The sequence below is a fragment of the Phoca vitulina genome, unplaced genomic scaffold, assembly GCF_004348235.1.
Source record: "Phoca vitulina isolate PV1807 unplaced genomic scaffold, GSC_HSeal_1.0 scaffold34, whole genome shotgun sequence".
Lineage (NCBI taxonomy): Eukaryota > Metazoa > Chordata > Mammalia > Carnivora > Phocidae > Phoca > Phoca vitulina.
Genome location: NW_022589737.1, coordinates 997043 through 1017829, shown reverse-complemented (window position 1 = coordinate 1017829; position 20787 = coordinate 997043). Strand labels below are relative to the sequence as shown.

The window sequence follows — 20787 nt, the reverse complement described above, 5'->3', positions numbered from 1 at the left end:
CTCTAGCAGATAGGGCTCTGAATACGTTGGTCCTGAGAGACCACCAGCCATACTCCGGCGTGGCTGCCCTGGCCTGTAGCGGAATGAGGGAGAAAGAGTCCAGAGCTGAGGGGCATCAGAGTAGGGTCCAGCCGGTCTGTCCTCCAAGTTGCTCCCCAGTGTGCCCAGCCAGTGCTTGGAAGAGAGCCCATTGTAAGCCTCCAGTGTGCGGGGCAGGGAACCCTAGGGTCCCCCCACCTGCCTCCTATTTTATATTTGAGAAAATGAGGCCCAGAGATCTGATGACACTTGACCTAAGCACCTGGACAAAATGGGGCTGCCCAGTATGGAGCGGGAAGATTCGCCCTCCATGTTTTAGCTCTACCACTGGGGTGATACTGGTGTTGGCCTCAGCTCCCTCTGCCAGAAACTCCCTTCTTCCACCAGCTTTGCCTGGTTCACTCTTGTTCCCCCCATTCCAGGCTCAACTCAGGTGTCACCGCTCCACCCCCAGCCCCCACGGAAACCCCCTATCCCCTCAGTGGAGTTGGGTGCCCTCCTCTGGGCTCCCTCAGGAATTCACTCTCAAGGCTGTTCTCACACACTTGTTTTCAGCTTACCATCTGCTTCCCCCACTGTAAGGTTAGCATCTCGAGAGCAGAGAATGAGCATGCTACGTGTGTATCCCTAGGACGAGGCTGGTACCTAGTGTTTGTTGAATGAATGAATGAAAGTAATTGAGTGAATGAGCCATGTGTTCTTTGTAAATAACCACGCTGCTTAATAAATGTTTATTGACCCACTGAATGAATGAGTGAATGGATGAATGGCATCCCAGGGGCTGAGTGAGCTTGTGGAGTAGACTCTTGGCTCATGGTCAAGCCCTAGCTTACTCACGCACTCGCTCACCCACATCTTCCTTCATTCATTACAATCACTGCTATGTGTCCAATCCTATTATGTACTGGGTTTCAGATACAAATGAAGCCTCCGCCTCTGTCATCAGGAAGCCCACAGAAGAGTAAATGGAGACCCAGGGAAACCAGGAGTGTGCTTCAAGCTACTCCAGTTTCCCCAAAAGCACACAGGGATAGCATCACATCAAAACCCCGTCCAGGGTCTTCTCAGCTCCACCAGTTGCTGGGCACAGCTGGTGCAGGAGGAGTGGCCAATTAGCATGCTGCACACACCTGTCCGAGGCTGCTCCAAGGATCCAGGGGCTGGAGAATTAACGACCAGGAGGATTTCTGGAGCTCCCAGAACCCAGCCCAGCTCACATCAGAGACCTCATTCCCCTTTAGGGATTCATTCACTCTGCACAGCTGGTTAATTTTTCATCAAGGGGTGGGGGTGGGAGTTGGGAGAGGGCTCTGATCCTTCACTCTTTCATGCTGGGGGTGGAGGAGAAACACAACATCCTATCCATTTTATTTTTTAGATGAAATAGGAACAGATTGTGGTTGCCAGGCAAGACCCAGCCCTCACAGGGCTCGCGCTTCTGCTGCGGGCTGATTAACGGTTATTGGGCAAAGGATAAAGCATCCAGACAGCACAGGCCTCCGGTGAAGGTGCTTACACATTTAATGAGCACCGGGTGACATGTTAGTGGTGAGCAGCCATTTTTTGCAAAAAGTGATTTAAGGTTCCAGTCTTCCTTCCCACCTTCATCTCCTCTCCCATTAGGACCAGGTCAGGCTAACTCCATGCTCTGGCCTGGGCAACATTTGTTCTGTTCCTTCATGAGCACCCCCTTCTCCATGGAGCCTCCAGCTGCAGCACCAGGGGTAACTATTTCTGCTTAAATCTGACCCAGATCCTGAAAGCAGGGGGCTGAAAATGAAATCTCAGTTTGCTCATCCAGAAAATGGGAACGGGAGGAATAAGAAACTGGCCTCATAAGTAAATGGGACTGGAGGTAGCAAAGTGCATTCACGTCCATTATCTTACTTGCTCCTCATTCAAAATTAGGTGCCCCAAATTCAAGGTGACCCCAGAAGGGCTATGGAGCAGACACTATCATTCCCATTTTGGGGAAAAGGATGCTGGAGCACAAAGTCGCATTCTCTGCCCAGATCATGCAGTGGGTCAGTGGCTGAGGAGGGAAGGAGTCTAGAGCTAGAGATGAGAAGGTGCTCACTTCTGTCCTTATTTCCGGGCTCCCTCCACTGTGGGAGTACCCCCCTACCCCACCCAGCAGCTGAGATGCCTTCCCCTGGTCAACAGGGCCCTTGCTGGCCTGCTATGGACTCAGCTTGAAGAGCTGACCATTTCCCGACTCCATGTCCACCCTTCCAAGATGTCTGCACCCCAGACAGCTGGGAGACACAGTTTCTGGTCAACCAAAAAATAAGAACCACCTACTGCATGCCTAACATTGTGCTCTGTTGTTACATGCTCTGTGTAAGATGTAATACATGGGCCCCCTTCTCAGGAAGAAGGCAATGTTATTGTTGAGACAAAAATCTACACAGAGGAATCTGATAGAGGGTGTGTGTTACACAACCAACATCAGCGCTTCCCCACCTTTGGTATGCTTATGAATATTTAGTCTGGGGATCTTGCTAAAATTCCGATTCAGTACGTCTGTGCCGGGAGCTGAGACATGCTGAGGCATTTCTAACAGTCTCCCAGATGATGCTGGTGCTGCTGGTCCCCAGACCACACTTCAAGTAGCAAGACTATATATGGTCCATACTATGACAAGCCAGAGGAGCTGGGGTGGTCAGGGAGAGCTTGCTAGAGGAGATGCACTTAGGTGTGGTTTGGAGGATGGGAGGGCCAGAAATAGGCAAAGCAGGAGGAAAAAAGGCTGCTGCAATTCTCAACAGAAACTCTGGAGGCCAATGGGTCATGGGGACACAGAAGAGGCCTAGAAGAACAGACTCTCAGCTGGGAGTTGGAGGCAGAGAAACCTGTCCTGACTGTGTGACCTTGGGCTTGTCACTTCTACAAATGGGGCTCCACTTTCCTCCTCTCTAAAGGAGGCATTCAGTGGCTCCCAGCCTGGGCAGCGCATTAGAACATCTGGGCAGCTTTTAAAATAAAACAACACCTGGATTCCTTCCTGAGAGGTTTTTATGTAGTGGTCTGGGGTAGGGCTCAGGCCCAGGTAGTTTTAAAAAGCCCCCCAGTGATTCTAATGAGAGGCCTGGGTTGAGACCATTGCACTAGGCGACCTTAAGAGTCCCCCCCGCCTCGTTCCCTCATCTGGATAGAAAGCACCAGGACTCCTGGCTTCTGTTCCTGGGCATCCAGCCTTAGAGCAAAAAAAACAAAACAAAACAAAACAAAAAACCCCACAGTATTAGAGAAATCCTAAGAAAACCTTCACCACAATGCCAGAAATCTGAGCATTTCTCTGGTGGAGGCCAGGTGGAGGGGCTGTCCTGCCCATCTGGTTCCCATTAATCCCAGGGCATGTTTCACATCCCTGGCAGGTACTTGGAGCTGGGAGCAGCCCCCTGGGTGGCCCTCGGCAGGGGCCTTTCAAGCCAAGCCCTGCTGACAGGCTGCAGGGCTCTGTGGGGCCCTCCTGGCTTCCAAGTCACTTGCCCCCTCTTGGGGGTAGAATCCCGGGCAAATTAGAAACCAAAGACGGCAGACGCAGAAGCTTGGCCTCTCTTTCATTAGCGGTCTGTCACAAAGCGTGAAGGGCTTCGATAAATTCTGTAGCTCAGCAGCTGCCGAGGAGACCCGGGAGGAAGAAGATTCATTTGTTCCCCAGAAGACTGAGTCTTCAGGAATTTCCAGCCCCTTTCGTCCCCCACCCACTCAGCCGGGAACTAGCCCAAAGCCACATGTTGCTGTCTGCCTGGAGATTCCTAGGCTTTGGAGACCGTGCAGAGGGAGTGACTACCCCATCTGGTGGGGCCCCGAGGACCCTTCCACCCAGCCAACATGGGTGGAGAGTCAGGCTCTGTTTCCATAAGGACTCCAGAGCATTTGGCTGCTAACACATCCTTCCCCAGGCTGCAGCCACGACAGCTCTGTGGGGGAGGCGGGGGGTAGGGGGAGGAACTGGTCTGCGCTGTGAGCCACCCACCAGTCCCAGGGTTGCTAAGCGGAGTTGGTGGAGTCGGCGGGGTTGGGTAGCCCAGATGGAGAGTGTCTGGGCTGAGTCTCCACCTGAATTCTCCCCAAAGGGATGCTGCTTCTCCTGCTTCCACTGGCTACTCCCTAGATGGCATGGTATTCTGGCTCTGCCTGGGCTCTGGGGTCAGACAGCCCTGGAACAGCGGCCCAGTACCCCCACTTACCAGCTGGAAGACTTCAGACAAGCTAACGGGCCTCTCTGCGCCTCCATTTTCTCAGCTACAACATGGGATAATAAAATATGGACCTCACAGGGTGCTGGGGAGGACGAACGTGGTAAGATTCTTAATAGTGAAAGTTGGAGGGAGAGAAGGGTCAGAGACAGAGAGGTCTCTCCGGCTGGCAAGTTCTCAGGCAGCCCGGGACTCAGCACTGCTGGAGGAGAGGACCCATGCGCAGTACATGCTTTCCAGCATGAAAGCATCGGTAACGCCCTCCTTCTCAGAAAAGGACAAGAACCTACGGGCCATACTTTGACGCTTACAACATGTGCTAGCGTTCCCTGCACATTCGGGCCAAATCAGCATGGGAGACTCTGGCCAAATAGCAACGCCAGCCCCTGTTGGGAAAGGGCCAAGGGCCACGCCTGCAGATGTCCCTCCCAGAGGGAACTCGTGGCTAGATTCACAAGGAACCATGTGGGGGGGGGGGGGGGAGGAAGGAGAGCATGCTGCAAAAAACTGCCCTGACCAGTGGTCGCCAGAGGCCAGCCAGGTACACAGCTGGGAGGCCCAGCACGCCGCCCTCAGCCAGCCCCAGGCGCCAGGGGCAGGTAGTGGGCAGTGGGGACGAGGGGCTCCTAGAGCCTCCGCTGGCAGCGAGGGGTGGCACAGTGGGTCAGTGCCCACCAGTCCATTCGACACAATACTTTCATGAAGTCTGGGTCACCTTACTTTGAAGAAATTGAGTAAAAATCCATTTTACACAAAATTTCAGTTTAGGGGAAGAAATTATTTATGTTTCAAAAGGATTCCTTCCCGTGCAAAATTATTTACCATGGGACTTGTCAGTGACAGATTCCTAACACCTTTAGGATACGACTTGATTTTTAAAAACTCAAATGACAAGCAAATTTTCGGGAAAGCAAATTTGTGAAGCACGAAAATTTCTTTTAGTTACCACTTCTGCATTTTTAACCACTTGTAGGCACTGGTGCCCTGTCCCCAGTTCTGTTCTTCACCACCTCTTTGTTCCTTCCATGTCTCCCCAGTTACATCCGTAACTGAGTGTGTCCTACATGGCCAGCGCTGGGCTGGGGGCTTGTCTTATGGTTCCTCATTAATCCTCACAAGACCCTCACCATACCCCGTCCCTCACTCGTGGCACACCTGGGACCAGGGGTATGCTGGTAAATATCTCACAGTCTGCTCTATGGACTACTGCAGCCACCAGAGCCAAGTCCAAGCTACGGTGAGGGAAGAGCTGCAGAGTCACCATTACACAGTCGATCTGCCACCCAGCCACAACAGGCATGAGTAACCTCAAGGACGGGGTAATAGTAAAGTGGAGCGAAATGCTTAGGAACTCATACATTTTGAGTATTTCTTACCTTTGTTTTTGTTCTAATCTTAGTGAAATATACACAAAAAAACTTACAACTTTAATCATTTTTAGAGGATGTAATGGACAGCATGGTGGCCACAGTTCATAATACTGTACTGCATATTTGAAAGTCGCTCAGAGAGTAAATCTTAAAAGTTCTCATAACAAGAAAAAAATCTGTAACTCTGTATAGTGATGAATGTTAACTAGACTTATTGTGGTGGTCCTTTTGCAATATATTAACAATGAATCATGGAACACTACATCAAAAACTAATGATGTGATGTATGGTGATTAACGTAACATAATAATAAAAATAAATAAATTAAAAAAATATATTCAAACATCGAATCGTTATGTTGTATACTGGGAACTAACATAATGTTATATGTCCATTATACCCCAATTAAAAAAAAACTTTTAAGTGTACCATTCACTGGTGTTAAGTACATTCACACTGTTGTACAAACATAACCACTACTAATTTCCAGAATTTTTTATCATCCCAAACAAAAACCCTGCACCCATTCAACAAGAACTCCCCCATACCTTTGCTTTAAAATATAATTTATTAAACTTAAGTTTACATAATTTAATTTTAATCATGGCCATGTTTAACCAGTGGCTTGAAAAATTCCTGAAAATTTAACAAACAGCTTTTGCAAACTGGGACAAGCCGGCCTGAGCACAGCACTGTCTAGAAACTAAGTGCCGCCAGGCATCTGCTACATTTACTCACGGTAATGTAATAATAATGACGTCAAGCACAGCATTTTAAATGCAGCCTTTCATGTAAGCCTCATGGCAAACCTATAAGTTAGGTCATTTATTATCCCCACTTTACAGATGAGGATCCCGGTGAGGTTACACTGAAGCTTAGGAGAAGCTAAATGACTCATAGCCCTAGATCACATCTCAACTCCTCAACCCAATGGTCAAGACAATGAACTGGGCCTTCTTTATTTATATAGTTTGATTTCTCAACACCAGTCAATGTCCTTATCCCCAGTGAGGCATCGGGACAGAACTGGGAATCTGGGATAGGTTTCCTAAAAGTTCCTTCTCATTCTAGCATGAGAGTCCTTTTCAAGGCAGGACGGCTGCACAGGAGCACCAGCCTGAGTCTTAGCTTTGGCTCCACTTCTGAGGTGTTGAGCAAATCACCGTGCCTAGGATTTGCGGTCCCCAACTGAAGAATGAGGGGAGCAACAGTCTCTGTGGTCTTAATCGCTCCAAACTCTAGTATGCTATGGGACATTTCTGCCTAATAGCCCAGGGAAAGCAGGAGAAACCCAGATTCTATTCTCTGCTCTGTGGCCTGCTCACTCCCGGATGTGGCTCCTGTTTCACTCAGACTAGAGTAGATCCTCCCATACAGTCAGTCCCCAAGCAGAAGCATACTGGGTACCTGAAAAGCTGAACCAAGAAATGCCCTCACAGAAGCTGAAGGACCTCAGCAGTGAAACAGCCGTAAATGAAGAACGGTTTGGGGGAGGCTCCTCAGATCTGGGGGTGGGGGCGGAAAGAGGATCAGATGACCTCCAGAAGTCCCCAGTGTCCTCTCCCTGAGGAAGCTGGGCTTGTGGGTTTCCTGAGCTAGATTGATTCCAGGCCTGGAATCCATCATTCCCTTCATAATACAAATAATCACCAAATGTGCTCAAGCACTCGGTAGCCTGGATATTCACTCTAGCAATTCTCTGTGTGGACGGTGATTAGACCATCATTATCTTAATGCTTCTTAATTTATCTTTCTGATTAGCAACTTACCATTTTATTTGCAAAAAATAGCCTTCTGCTGGGTGGAAGCCAGCCGAGCACAGCAGCTGTCATTTTCTCTGTACTAAATCAGGCCAGGCTTAAGTTGGTTTTCTGGTGATGCTATTTCTTGTGTCTTGGCGCTAACACACACCACAATCCATCATGGTTGTTGTTGTAAAGGCTCACCCCCGGGGGGCTGCAGGCGGAGAGGTCACCTCTGCCCAGGGAAGAGGTCCAGGATAAGACTCTCCCTCCCCTATCGACGCACTCAGGGAAGGGCTCCCAGAGTCTGACCTGCATCCTGCCCTGATGGGACAGCCCACGGGGCAACTCTAGTGCTGACACTAGAAGCAAAGTCAGTGGTGCGTGGAACATAATAAAAGCTGCCTTCTCAAAAGCACCTGCCCTGTGCCAGGCATCATACGAAGCTCCTGATATCCATGATCTCATTCAATTCTCAAAACAGCCCTATAGGTGTGTGCCATTGCTATTTTCCTTTACAGACGGAGAGACCAAGGCTGAGACGAGTTACGTAATTTGCCTATGGCTTGTAGGTGGCAGAGCTAGTTCCGAATCAGATCCTTGAGACTCTCAGAACCAATCTTAAATGCCATGTTATAGTGTCTTCCCAAGCACAGTCGACACAGCGTGAGACGAGAGATTTTAGGGCAAACATCGTCAGGGTGACTTTTGAATAGTAACACTTTCCTGCTTTCCTACTCACAGAACTGGCTCAAATCAGCATCTCTCCATCCTAGCCACGAATATCATCGTCTTCTTTCCCACTCTCCATCACCATGAACAAATCCTGATCTTTCACGCTGCTCCTAGCTGTCGAGCCCTGGGTCACAGAATGTTTTCCTTTTAGACGGACCCTTCTGTTTTCCATCTTCTAACCATGAACAAATCATACTGCCTTCTGAGCCCTACTTCCTTCCGGGAAATATCTTTACTGTTTTCTAACCCTGAAACACACAGGTCCCGGCCCGGGTACATTGCTCCTCTGCCATTGTCCCTAAGAGGTCCATCGTATTTATTTGACTTGGATGTCCAAACCCCACACTTCATATATTTCAATGGTTCCTACTTCCTTCAGAGAGCATTATACCTAGATATTCAGGTATCTGAGGGCAGAGAGAGGCTTCATTACTCGACTCCTAAAGTCTCCAGAGAAGGTCCTTAGGTAGAAGGAACTCACTGAAGGAGCAGGTGGCTGTAATGTTCTTGAGGTATCATCCACTTCACCATATATTTTCCTGGTTAACAGACATGCCCTCACTAAGCTAGATCTATGAGAATCTAGCTTGCACTATTCAATATGGCCGTCATTAGCCAGAAGTGATTATCTAAGTTTAAATGTAAAATGCTGTTCCTCATTTTTACTAGCCACATTACAAGTGTTCATGTGGCTGGTGGCTACCAAACTGGACAGGACAGATATAGAACATTTCCATCACTGCAGAAAGTTCTATTGGACAGCACCGGTCTAGATAATTTCGTCCTCTAAACCCACTTGGAAGTCTTTGTAAACTAGGTTGGATGCTTAAGGTGCAAATTTAATGGATTATGGTCAATTTGGATTGTATAGACCAATGTTTTTCCAAGTGTGGTCTCTGTACTAGCAGCATTATCTGGGAACTAGTGAGAAATGGAAATCCTTCAGCCCCATCTCAGACGTACTAGATCAGAGACTCTGGAGGTAGGCCCGACAATCTGTGCTTTAACAAGCCCTCCAGGGGATTCCGATGCTCACCCTATACTTGATAAATAATGATGCCATGTGTTAAGAGCCTTCTGTGTGCTGGCTACCATTGTAAGTGCTTTGTAAGTACTATCTCACTTAAACCTAGCGCCCACACTGTGAGATAGTGTTCCTATTGTACAGACAAGGAACTGAGGTTCTGGGTGGGAAGTAACTAGTTCAAGGTCACACACAGCTTCAAGATTGGCAGAGGCAGGTTTCAAACCCAGTTTGGTCTGACTCTAAAGCCCATGGACTAACAGCTCCTGGTTTGACTCTCCTCCTTGCCGACTGTCTCTGAGGATACTTGGGAGGGTCTCCTCATTTGCCAAGCTGAACAGTGGGACCCAACATGGGGAAAAAGAAGGAGACCCAAACTCGCAGCAACAGCCTGTCCTGCCAACAGCAGCTCCACCTTGCCCTAACTGGGAAAATGAGGTAGATTTGGGTAACCCAAAGGCCAGCCCTCCTACTCGGGGCAGTGGTCTTTTTCTGGGTCTTTCCAGGTTGGCCAGGCACTCAGGAATCTTGTCTTAAGGGTGCATGTGAGTTCAGAGAGATGAATTGCTCTAAAAATAAACTTCTTCCCTGGATAACTATAGATTTGCTTTTCTTAAGAGTTCAAGAGAACCGCCAGTGATTGTATTAGGGGATTAGAGTGAGAAATTGCTGTTCCTTCTTTAATCTCTGCAGTAGTCCCTAGGCTGGTAAGTCGGATTTTATAGGAAAGGAAACACATGGTTTGTTTTGTACAAAAGTCATGTTCCTGAAACATTCAACAAACATCCATTGAGCATCTATGTTATCCAGATACTTTCCCTCAGGCCACCTCATTTAATCTGTAGAACAGCCCCATAAGGACCCACTATTTAAGACGGTGGCTATTATTTTCCCCATTTGACAGATGAGAAAAGAGAGGCTTTCGACTGGTAAAGTGGCCAGTCGGAATTAAAACCTCGATCTGCCTATTTTGCAAGTCCTCACTCTTACTATTTAAGCCTACGGTGATTGGCACTGGGGTAAATTAGGAGAAGGGACTGGACTCTGGGGATCTGGGGACCAATACAAGAAAATCTCAGGCACAGCAGGCTGATAGAGACAGGGAAAGAAGTTCTGTGTGATGGTGGGTCAGCAACGGAGAAGGCTTCGAAGGAACATTTCTGAGGGGATTTGTGTAAATTGGGTCTGTTCTATACATTGCTAGGATCATATTTGACCCTCTCACGTGTATATATCCCACGCTTCAATCCCTTTCCTCCTGAGGTAGTTGTAAGCTGGTGCTGGCCACCAACTCTTCCAGGCCCACAGGGGAGACCTGGCCCCAGCAAGTGGCCTGAGCTCCGGAGGATACTGAGCCCCGCGTGACCTTGATGCGAGAGCCGAGCTTATCTGCCTGGAGCAGCTAGTTTTGAATGATCTAGCTAGTGACAAGGAAGCCAGGGCAGTTACACAGATCCCCAGTGGCCTAAGACAGACAACCCACCTGCCCTCCTGGAAAGCAAGCAGGACTCAGTGGGCATGAGGGAAAGCACCAGGCATAATCCTTGCACAATTTAGCTGAGCATGTCCATCTCCCTGGCACTGGGGACAGCCAGAACCTTGCCATGCCTGTGCCGTCGTGGATGGACTTGGGGGGGGGGCATGTGGAGCCCAGAGGGGTGACGTGGGGGTGTGTGAGTGTGTGAGATATAGAGCCTCAACCTTGGGAGAACCTCATGCAGGCCCTTGAGAAAAAGCACTGAAGAGAAACACAGATTGTCCCCTATCCTGCCTGGGACACTCATGGAGGACTCTACCAGACAGCCTGTTTTCACTCACATACAGTTAGGATCTCCTCAGGATCATTCCACTACTCTCTAAATTATGGAGAAAAGCTGGAGAAGACCCATCCTATTCTCTTTCCGAGTTAGGCTGGCTTGAACTTGTCCATCCCTGACATGTGGGATACTGAGGTCTGACAGAGAACTTCAGAATGCCAGAGAGGAACTTTTTTAGGGGAGACACGGTCTCTCCCTGCCTCTGTGCAGATGGCCTGGGCCCCTCCTCCCCCAGCCCTAATTTCCCATTCCAGATCCGGAGTGCTGGTCCCCAGATGCCTGCAGGTTAAGAGGGGTGGTTATAAGCCGAGCTTCAAGCAGCCCCAGGAGCCTGGGTGCAGGTTGAGGCTGTCATGAGGTGCATATCAAAGCCGGAGTTTAAAAACTGTACTGGGAATAGTGCAATTATCTCGCTTCACCACATTTCTCAGCCCCGACTGAGGTTTAATTAAAGCCAAGTAAAAACACAGAGTCGCCATTTCAGATATCACCCCCACTGCATGCTGGTTAAAAAAAAAAAAAATGGAAAGGAAAAAAAACCCTTTATCAGGGACTTAAAATTTTTTTCTGTGGGTATCTTCCAGCTCAGTTGGATATTATTCCTTCATAACAGCCCCTTTAAAGAAAAATATATATATTTAATATATATGTATAAAATGAGTTAATCCCCCATAATCTCCTTGAGTTGTACCTAAAACACAGTTTCTTGCAGGTGACCTTTTCAGAAAAGGCTGTTCCTATGGCAACCGCATTGTTTGATTCAGTCAAGAGAAAAATGCTGCATGGAAATGTATTTAATTTTGTTTAATTTGATGCCGTATTTAACACTTGCGCAGGCTGAAAGGAGAGAGGGGCTGAAAGGCAGGAGCCAGCTCATCCGGGCATGTTCACTGGCATCCTATTCTGAGGGCCAAAGGACCTCCGGGCACCATGATCCGCTCAGTACCTGCCCGTGGCTTAGGGGGAGGGGAATAGGACTCTGAGGGTGTACTGCAGGAAAGAGATGGACGGGGCCTACTGGGCAGTCCCTCAGATGCTGGGCCACAGGGCCAACATTGCGAGTTGAATAAAAACGTAGCCCACATTGGTGACACAGCTTTGGACCAAATGTTAAGAGGCCTGGGTAGAGTCTTTGTTTTGTTGCTCCCATGGCATTTCCTCATCTGAAGTGTGAGGCAATTGAATTCAAAGACCTCCAGGTGTTTTTTAGCACTAAGCTTACCTATGAGTTCCCGTGTGCAAGTGTGGTCTCCTCAAGTAGACTCTGAGCTTCATGGAAGCAGGGCTGGGCACAGGGTAGACTCCCAGTAAATGTGTCATTCATTTGGTCGCACAGGAGCCTACTCCAGGACATACCACAGCCCGGGCCTGAGAGGTTTGGGTATAGCCTTGCCCACTGCAGTTCACAGGCCTACAACTACTTTTTGCCACATACAATCACAGAGGGAGATCCTAAAGAAGGATAAGCTAGGACAATTGACTAAGATACCACAGATGGTGACAAGGACAGAGTCCCTAGTCCAAGCTCTCTGGTTGCCAGTAGTCCCCGTCAAGCCAGGTACATGTTCCTGTTTGGAACAAACATGGCGACCCCAAGACAGGAATAGCTCAGCAAGACAAAATGCTGTCCCAGATGCAGCCAGGATGCTCCTGCTCCTTCTGCCTCAGCCTTCGACAAGCGGCATAGACAAACTATACGCATACCTCTATTCCAGGTAAGTTCTAATCCTACTTATTAGCTCGATGACCTTGAACAAAGTATTTGACCTCTCTGGGCCTGAGTTTCCTCATCTGAAAAGTAAGAGTTGATTGGGGATCTCTAAAATGCTTTTGCTACTTTGATATTTTTTGTGATATGATTCTACTCTTCCATCCCCATATGTGAACAGCTACATTAGTGAGCTAGATTAGCTGCTACACGGTTCCAACTCCAGTGAGTCAGCCCATCTCCCCAGGTTTTCAACTGGAGCCCCAACATCTCTATCATGAGCGAAGCCCAGCCATATCAATGTCCTCAACAGTAGACTGCTATGACATTCAGGACTAATCCCCATATGCCTCAGTTTCCCATTTACCTGAGTTACCATCAGAAGCCTAAGCTTACCTGATCATGTATCACCGTATAGATGCTCAACTTCTGCTACTGTGTCCCCCCCCCCCCCCCCCCTTCTCCACATCCTTTGACTGTGCCCTCTGGAAATCTTGGTCCTCTTGGACTATCTCCTTCACTTTCTTGCTTTAAGTGAAACCCAGCTTCCCCCTGAGGACATGTGTCCTTAGAAGCCCTTTCCAACAGAGGCAGGTCTATCTCCCCCATCCATTGTGCTTCAGAACGGGAGGTGGGTATATGCCTACCTTGCTCCCCATCTAAACTGTTTCTTTCTACCTTCTAAAACCCAAGCTTATTTGAAGAGCTTATCATCAGACCTCTTGACCCCTCCTACGTATATAATTCTCTCTTTCTACCAACTTTCTGGTCATTCCCCTGCATTCATGGATGACTTCAGCATCTGGATTTCTGACCCCTTCTCCACTATTACTTCTGCAATCATCATTGGATACTTCAACACCCATAAAGATGATCCATCCAATACCCTGGCCTCTTAGTTCCTTGATCTTCTAGCCCCAATGAGCTTTTGCTCTAACCACATGGCCATTCCCTAGACTTTGTCACATCAATCACTGAATCACCTACTAAATGTAGATTTCTAATATCCCACTTTCTGACCATCACCACCCTCTTTAGAGCTAGCTTACTCTGACACTCCCACTACATCAATTCTCCAACCTCATCAAGACCTTCATTTCATTAAAAAGTCACTTTTTGGGGGTTATCCATTGCTACCAGTCCCTGCATGTCCACTTCCTTCCTTACCTAGCTCTGATGCTACAGTCCAACACTTGAACTACTCCCTTGCCAATACCCTGAACATCTGGCATCTCTCCTTCCCCTGTACTGGTCTAACAGAACTCCAGCCCTGGTATCCTATCCACATTTATTAGCGGCCCGCCCCAGAGCGGCTGCACATTGCTGAGAAAAATGACACAAATTTGCTGACTAGACTCGCTACAAACATGACCACAAATCTCACTCGACGCTGTCAGAGAAACCTACTACACTTCCTTAGAAAATTCAATTTCCCAGTCTCTGGGGAAACTACCCCACTTCCTTCTCTCTCCTCAAATCTCCAACACTCCCTTCCCTAGCCCATTCTCAGCTGATGACCTTGCCGTTTATTTCATAAAGAAAACAGATTTCTATAAGATGAGAACTACCTCATCTTCCCATCAACAAGTCCTTTATTGTATCTGCATCAGAGCCAAAACGCTCTGCCTACTCCACTCTGACTGCAATGGAAAAAGAGTCCTGGCTCCTACCCAAGGTCAATACCTTCCCTGGACCCCTCCTCCACCCACCAACCCCTCATTTTTTCCCCAGCTTTTTTCTCTCTTCTTTCTTTATCATTTTCTCCCTCTTCGCTGGGTTGTTTCCATTGACATCCAAACACACCTCCTTTAAATAAACGCTCCCTTGACCCCACTCCCTCCTCCAATTTCTACCTCTTTTTGAGCTCCCTGTCACAGCAGATCTGTTCAAAGGAGTCTATACTTACTGCCTCCACTTCCTCACCTTGACTCTTTTCTCTCCAAATAAAGCCCACTCCAATCACTACTCCACCGATGACTCATTGCCGATGTTATTAATGACTCTACCTTGCCAAAATGGATGGTCAATTCCCTGTCCTCATCTGTCTTCAGCACAGTTTGCCAGTTGTTCCTTCTCAAAAAGCTGTCTTCTCCAGGTTCTGTGACACCTCACTCACCTGGTTTTTCTCATACCTTGCTGGCACGCTTTCTCAGTTTCCTTTGTGGGCATTTCTTATAAACACTAGAGTGTCTTCAGCACTCTTCCCTTCTGTAAGCTCTGTCTCCGTGTGCTCTCACCTAGTCTTGTAGCTTTAAGTACTACCCTTCACACTCAGGTCTCTAGGCCTGACATCTCCAGCTGCATCTTCTACCAGATCCCCAGACATCTGTATTCAACTGTCTGCTCAACGTCTCTATTTCAGTGTCTAAAAGGCATCTGAGACATAGCATATTCAAAACAGAGCTTTTAATTTCTCTCCTCAAATCCACACATCCCCTCCCACCAAGCCTTCCCCATCTAAGTAAAAGCGTACTCTCCACTCACTTGCTGAAAATCCGTGAGTCAGTCTTAATTCCTCCCTCTTTCCTTTCACTTCCGGTTCATCAGGAAGGCCTTTTGGCCCAACTCCCAAAGTACATGGGAGTAGAGCCACCTGAATCCAACCACTATCCCCTATCTTCTATCTCTACAGCCAAGACCAGGTCTCTCTGACTCTACACAGCAGGCAGAGGAGTCTTTCTATAGCAAACTCGGTCTGCTCTCCTCACTCCCCTCCTGACGGACAGTCTCCTGATGGCTCTCCACTGCGTGTGGAGTAAGATCCAAATGCCTGTGCATGGCCTCCTAAGACCCTTTGAATGGCCCCTATCTGCCTCTCTGATCTCATTTCTCTCTGTGCTCTCTCTCTCTCTCGTCTGCTAATTTCCAGGTGCATGGGTTCAGGCGCATCGGTGACTCTGCCTTAACTTTTCCTTCCAACGGAGATGTTCTTCCTTCCTATCCATATGTTGCTGCCACCTTTTCACCCACCACGTTTTGAGGCAGATCTCCCATCCTCAGAGAGCCTCCCCCAACATCAGCCAAGGCGCACTCCCACGGCACCTACTTTATCTTCCTCATAGCATTCACCAGCACCTAACAGTTTTCTTCTCTCCATACGTGCTTCCTTGTTTATTCACTCTCTCCCACCCCACTTAGAATTGGAACTCCCTAACAGCAGAGCCTCTGCCTTGTTCAGCACTATTCCTTGCACTTACAACAAGGCTTTGCACACAGTAGGTACTTAATGTTCCTTGACTGACTGCCTGAAGGAAGCAATCTGTGGTAGACAGGAGGGCCAAGAGGGGACTCTGAGACCCAGCACGGAGGTGGTGAGGAAAATGAATGAGATGTGAGCTCCCTGAGGACAGGCACTGCTGTCTCCCTTACCTCTGTGCCCGGGACCGGACCTGCAGCCATGCCTTGCTCCTGGCCACTGCATAATAAACACATGGGACACACAGCATTCTCTTAGCACCCTGGATTAACCCTCCAGCCTTCCAGGATCCTAGAATATTCAGGGAGGAAGCCCAGCAACTGAGAGAGTAGCCCAAGGCCATTGGCCACAGAGCCTAGCCTAGGCGAGGCCTGGCCCCCAGCCCCAGATCGATCTTCCTCCTGGCTGGCTGCTCTTTTTGCCCCCACTGCACCCTTGTCTGTATTCTTGGTGCCCTGGCTGCTGTGCAGCTTGTTTTCTAGTTTATTAAAAGGTTTAAAAAAAAAAAAAGGCCACAGTTTGACAAACAGCTCTCCTAGGTGAACTGGCGGGGCTCCAGCGCGTGGGGCCAGCGCTGCGGAGGTGACAGAGCCCCACAAGGCATGACCCCTGTGCTCTTGTCAGGGAAGAGGACCCTCTCCGGGAGCGAGGAGACCTAGTCTACGGCTGCTAAACATCCCTCACCCTTCTGAGGTTAATCACTCCCTCCCCCGGGCCATGGAAGGCCGTGTGGCAGAGTGGTTAGGAGTGTGGACCCCTGCATCATTTAGACCTGGGTAAGGCCTGCATTATGTGACCACAGGCAAGAAACTTCAGTTCTCTGAGTCTCATCTGCAAAGGGAGGATAATAATCACACTTAGCTCAAAGGATTAGTATCAAGGTAAGCAAGATAATAAATGCAAAGTGTTCGGTATAGCTCTGGACATTCAATAAATAGGGACTGTCACAGACATTAGGTCCTCCAACTCCACCCTCTGGCCCCAGAGCTTGCATAATGCTACCGTCACCATTGTCAGGAGGAAGCAACTTCTCATTTGGCCATTCCCTGGTCTTACTCAGAATATCCAAGAAGATTCTTATTTCTGCTGGTTCCTGCTCACATGACTGTCCATGTCCCATGTGTGTCTTAGAGGGTAAGTTCCTTGAGGATTAGCCACACCGGCACCATCTTGAATCACACAGCACAACAGTTAAGCACCTATTCAAGTCTTTGTGATTATGGAAAAAAAAAAAAACAACTCCAAAAAACTATAGAATGTTAGCGCTGAAAAGACGCCCCACCCCCCAACACCAAAATCACCTTCCCATTTTGCCAATCAGGAAGCTGTAGCCCACAAAAGCCCACAAGGTCACAGAGTGACAGCTGGATCTGGAACTCAGGCCCCCTAACTCAGGAAGGCACACTGCCCACCAATCCTCATTCCCAAGTTTCCTTCCACATAGAAAAAGACTGTATAAGACCCCAGACTAGGAGGCGTTTTACACCAAAATGTCTCTTCATCTCGGCCAAAGCTGAGGAACATTTTCTTTGCACCATTTTCCCTCACGCCTTCGGGAGGAGTGTGGTCAAAAGGGAGTCTCCAGGGCAGACTGCAACTGAGAGCCAAGAAAACTGGTGGCTGAGGACCCGAACTGGCTTCCTCCTGCCCCCTACGCCCCCCTTCCTTCTCCTCCTCCTATTTGCCCACCCTCCTTTTGAATTCTCTCCTTTTCTCATTTCGCCTGGGCTGCCTGCCTTCTCGGCTGTTTGCTCAGAAGCTGGGCTCTATTTGCTGAGCTGTTATTCATTTTCATATTATCTGGGATATTTTCAGCTGCTCCTCTGGGTTTTTAGGAGAATTTCAAGTGGTAGAAAGCAACGTGGGCTGCAAAGGCAAATATGCATCCGTGACCTCTGAGCCTCACCTGGGGAATCTGTTCATCTTATCAGCTGCCTTCCTGCCGAGCACAGCCAGTTTCCCGGCCTGACGCTAGGCCTCTTGTCGTGGGCTTCTGGGGAGCAGGGCGCGCTTTTAGGCAAACAGGCTGCAAGTTTTCTGAAAGCCATGACTGATGCATCAGGCTGGCTTGCTCAGGCTCTTGAGTGATGGCCTAATGACTTGTAGGGCTTTGGCCCTGCCTCCCCTCACAGGACCTCCTTCCTGCACTGCAGCCAGACCAGAGAGAGAGAGTCGCTCAGAGGTGCTTTCGTCTCCCCTGCCTCCCCCCAGAAGCAAGGAGCACAGGCAGGTGGAGAAGTCGCCTCGGGCAAACAGCTTCAAGAATGCATGGCCTCACTGCCATTCTTCCGTTCTTCCCACACACCAGGGCCCAGTGCTGAGGCCGTGGGATAAACCGGAATGACAAAGAAGGGACAAGGGCTTAAAGAAGGCTGCTCCTCTGGAGGAAGCTGGAGACGTGTCCCTGTGCCCCGTTTACTTGACAAGATCAAATCCTGAGGGGCCTCTCTTTAGTCCCCACCCCAGGTCCGGGGCAGAGCAAGGCCTGAATCCTGTACAGGATGGAAGGGGACAGAACAGAAGGACGTGGGCCATCAGAGGAACATGGCTATACAACCAGAGGATCCTCACTGGAAGGCTTGGTTATCCCATATGTTAGTCACGTGGCCGTGGCAAGTCACTTAGACTTTCCGTCCTGTCACGTCCCCTGTAGAACAGGGACAACAGAATCTATGTCAGGGCTGATGCGAACTCTCCATGAGATAACATGTGAGCCAGCGCTCAGTACGTGGGGACGGCCCCTGTTCATGTCAGGTATTATTCATCCAGACTGACCTTCCATCGGCGGGCCAGTCACCAAGGATGCACCATGGGTCATGGTGAGACAGGCTTGTGGAAAAACACCTGGCGTGCTGGTCTCGCACACCCACGTGCTCTGAGACCCAGAGCCCCGCCCCCCCAAGCCTCCTTGGAGTTTGTTCCGAATGTCCTAGGAGACCCGGCAAGAGGCCTGGGTTATTGGATATGTGTCGGGTTTAATAAAGGGCTTCGAGCGGCTGTGGGCTTGTTGTGCTCTTCAGGCTTGTCACTGTAGTGCTGATGGCCTGTGGCACCGCCATGCCAGGCAAGCGATGTCAGTAAAATAAGAGCAGGTTTTATTAACAGGACTGAGGGAGCCGCTAGTGCTTCTGTCACGGGATGGCGGCCGCAGTGGCTTCCCTGTCCGCAGGCCGGCCCCTCTGTGGCTCCTGTCAGAGTCATCTCATTTCTGGGCTCCGTGCGCCCAGTGGAGCCAAGAACAGGCTCTGAGCTATGAACTGGAGCAGGGCCCACAGAAGAGATGCTTCTTTATGAGCCTTGTGGGATTTTTTTTTTTTTTTTTCTTGAATAAGCCATCAAGTTGCTGCTATCTTTTCCTTAACTCTGCTATTTTCATGACAGGATAGACATTGAAGGACTAAGTAGAACTGAAGCCAGAGCCTTCTCAGGGGCAGGGACTGGGCCGCCTCTGATAACCAGGTGCTCAGCAGAGTGCTCTGAGATAGAACATCTGCCTGGTAAGTAGGGAATGAAGGAGTGAAAACAGAAGGGGGGCTGCAGCTGGATCACCTGTGTGCTCTGGCCTAGGATGGAGGTAGGGGCTGGGCAGCCACCCCAGTGCAAATGATGAGAGGTCCATTCAAGGAAGAAGAATGTGGAACACACATCTAGGCAGCACTCAGCATCGGAAAAGTCCAGAAAGAGATCATGAGTCCCTTAGATAGGACATAGGACATAACGGCAAAAGCCCATTTTCTAAAAGTAGGGCAAATGGCCAAGTTGGACTTGCAGAACTAACCCAGAGCCCCTTAAAATCTTCCCCCGAAAGAAAGCCAGAATACATCATAGAGCCTGGGTAGGACCCAATCTGAGGGTAGAAGTCCCATGGCCACTGCCATAGGGAGGAGAGAATGGTAGGGCATAGAAAAATGAAGTTACTCAAACTTCCTTCCTTCAAATCCCTAAATAGGATCCTCAGCTCCCTGTAAAGAACACAGAAATCGAGTCACCAGGGGTCACCCCTGTAGAACCTTCTGTTTCATCCCCAAGGCAACCAAGACTCAGCCTCTTTGATCCCAGCCAAGTGAGAGCCCCTGACAGTCCTGGAGAAACCCTCACATAGGGCCTCTCAAGTCAGATGTCACCGTCCCAAAATAGCCCAGTCCTGTCATAGACCCACATCCAGGGGCCCATGTGTGGGGAGGAGAGGGGGGCCGGTTATGATCTCCATGTTTCCTCCTGCCATCCTATTTTGGAAGACATGAAATACAGAAAGCATCAGAAGAGCTCTCCTGGGAAGGTGGCCTGGGAGCTGGGTGCCTCTTGCTTTAATTTTTTCCTCAGTAGAATTACAGGCTAGGAGGCCACACTGGCCTTTCAGGCAAAGAGTGGCGAATGGCTAACTCCAAAATAAAGATGTTTCCAGGGCATTCGTTGTCCCCTTTTTACTCTCTTACCCCTTGAACCAATTCACGAGAGTCTGGGCCACAGCATGTAGGAGATTTTTAGTTTGGCAACACACACTGAACAATGCCAGGCATGGGGCAATTAGAAAAGGTAGGCAATAGGAGGAAAAGCTAACAAATGCCACATAAACACTGAAATCAAAATCCCTAAGGCTTCAGCCCAACTTCTGGGCCCTTGAGACCATGCATGGAGAAGGATGCCCCAGCAGGGTCAGCCTTCTTCGGAAAGAGCCACTTGCCCGACTGCAGAGGGAGAACCACAACTGGAGGCCAGAAGAAGAGAATGTTAAGGTCATTTGTTTAGCTTTCAGGATCGCTGGGAGAGCGGGCTGGTGCTAGCTACAGTCTTATTTTGCAAAGCAGTGATAAATAAGCCCACAGGAATCAAGAAGTCCAGGAACCCTGACTTATTCAAATACTAGCCACGAGTCCTTGAAACCTGGGAGAGGATCTTCTCTGGCAGACAGATTCCTTAAGGTAGCCAGAAAGACTGTTTCATGGGGACA

General features: G+C 49.1%; 1 protein-coding gene across 6 annotated transcripts in view; it reads right to left on the bottom strand.

Annotated features, from left to right (window-relative positions):
* Window positions 1-20787, bottom strand: part of PKNOX2 (PBX/knotted 1 homeobox 2) — a 278261-nt gene that overhangs the window by 131937 nt on the left and 125537 nt on the right. Inside the window, exon 1 of one of the 6 annotated variants that reach the window (XM_032426351.1) lies at window positions 4236-4289. The exons of the other annotated variants lie outside the window; for them this stretch is intronic. The gene's annotated coding sequence lies outside the window, so the exon portion shown is untranslated. Of the gene's footprint in view, window positions 1-4235; window positions 4290-20787 lie in introns of those variants that run through there. 6 annotated transcript variants of the gene reach the window in all.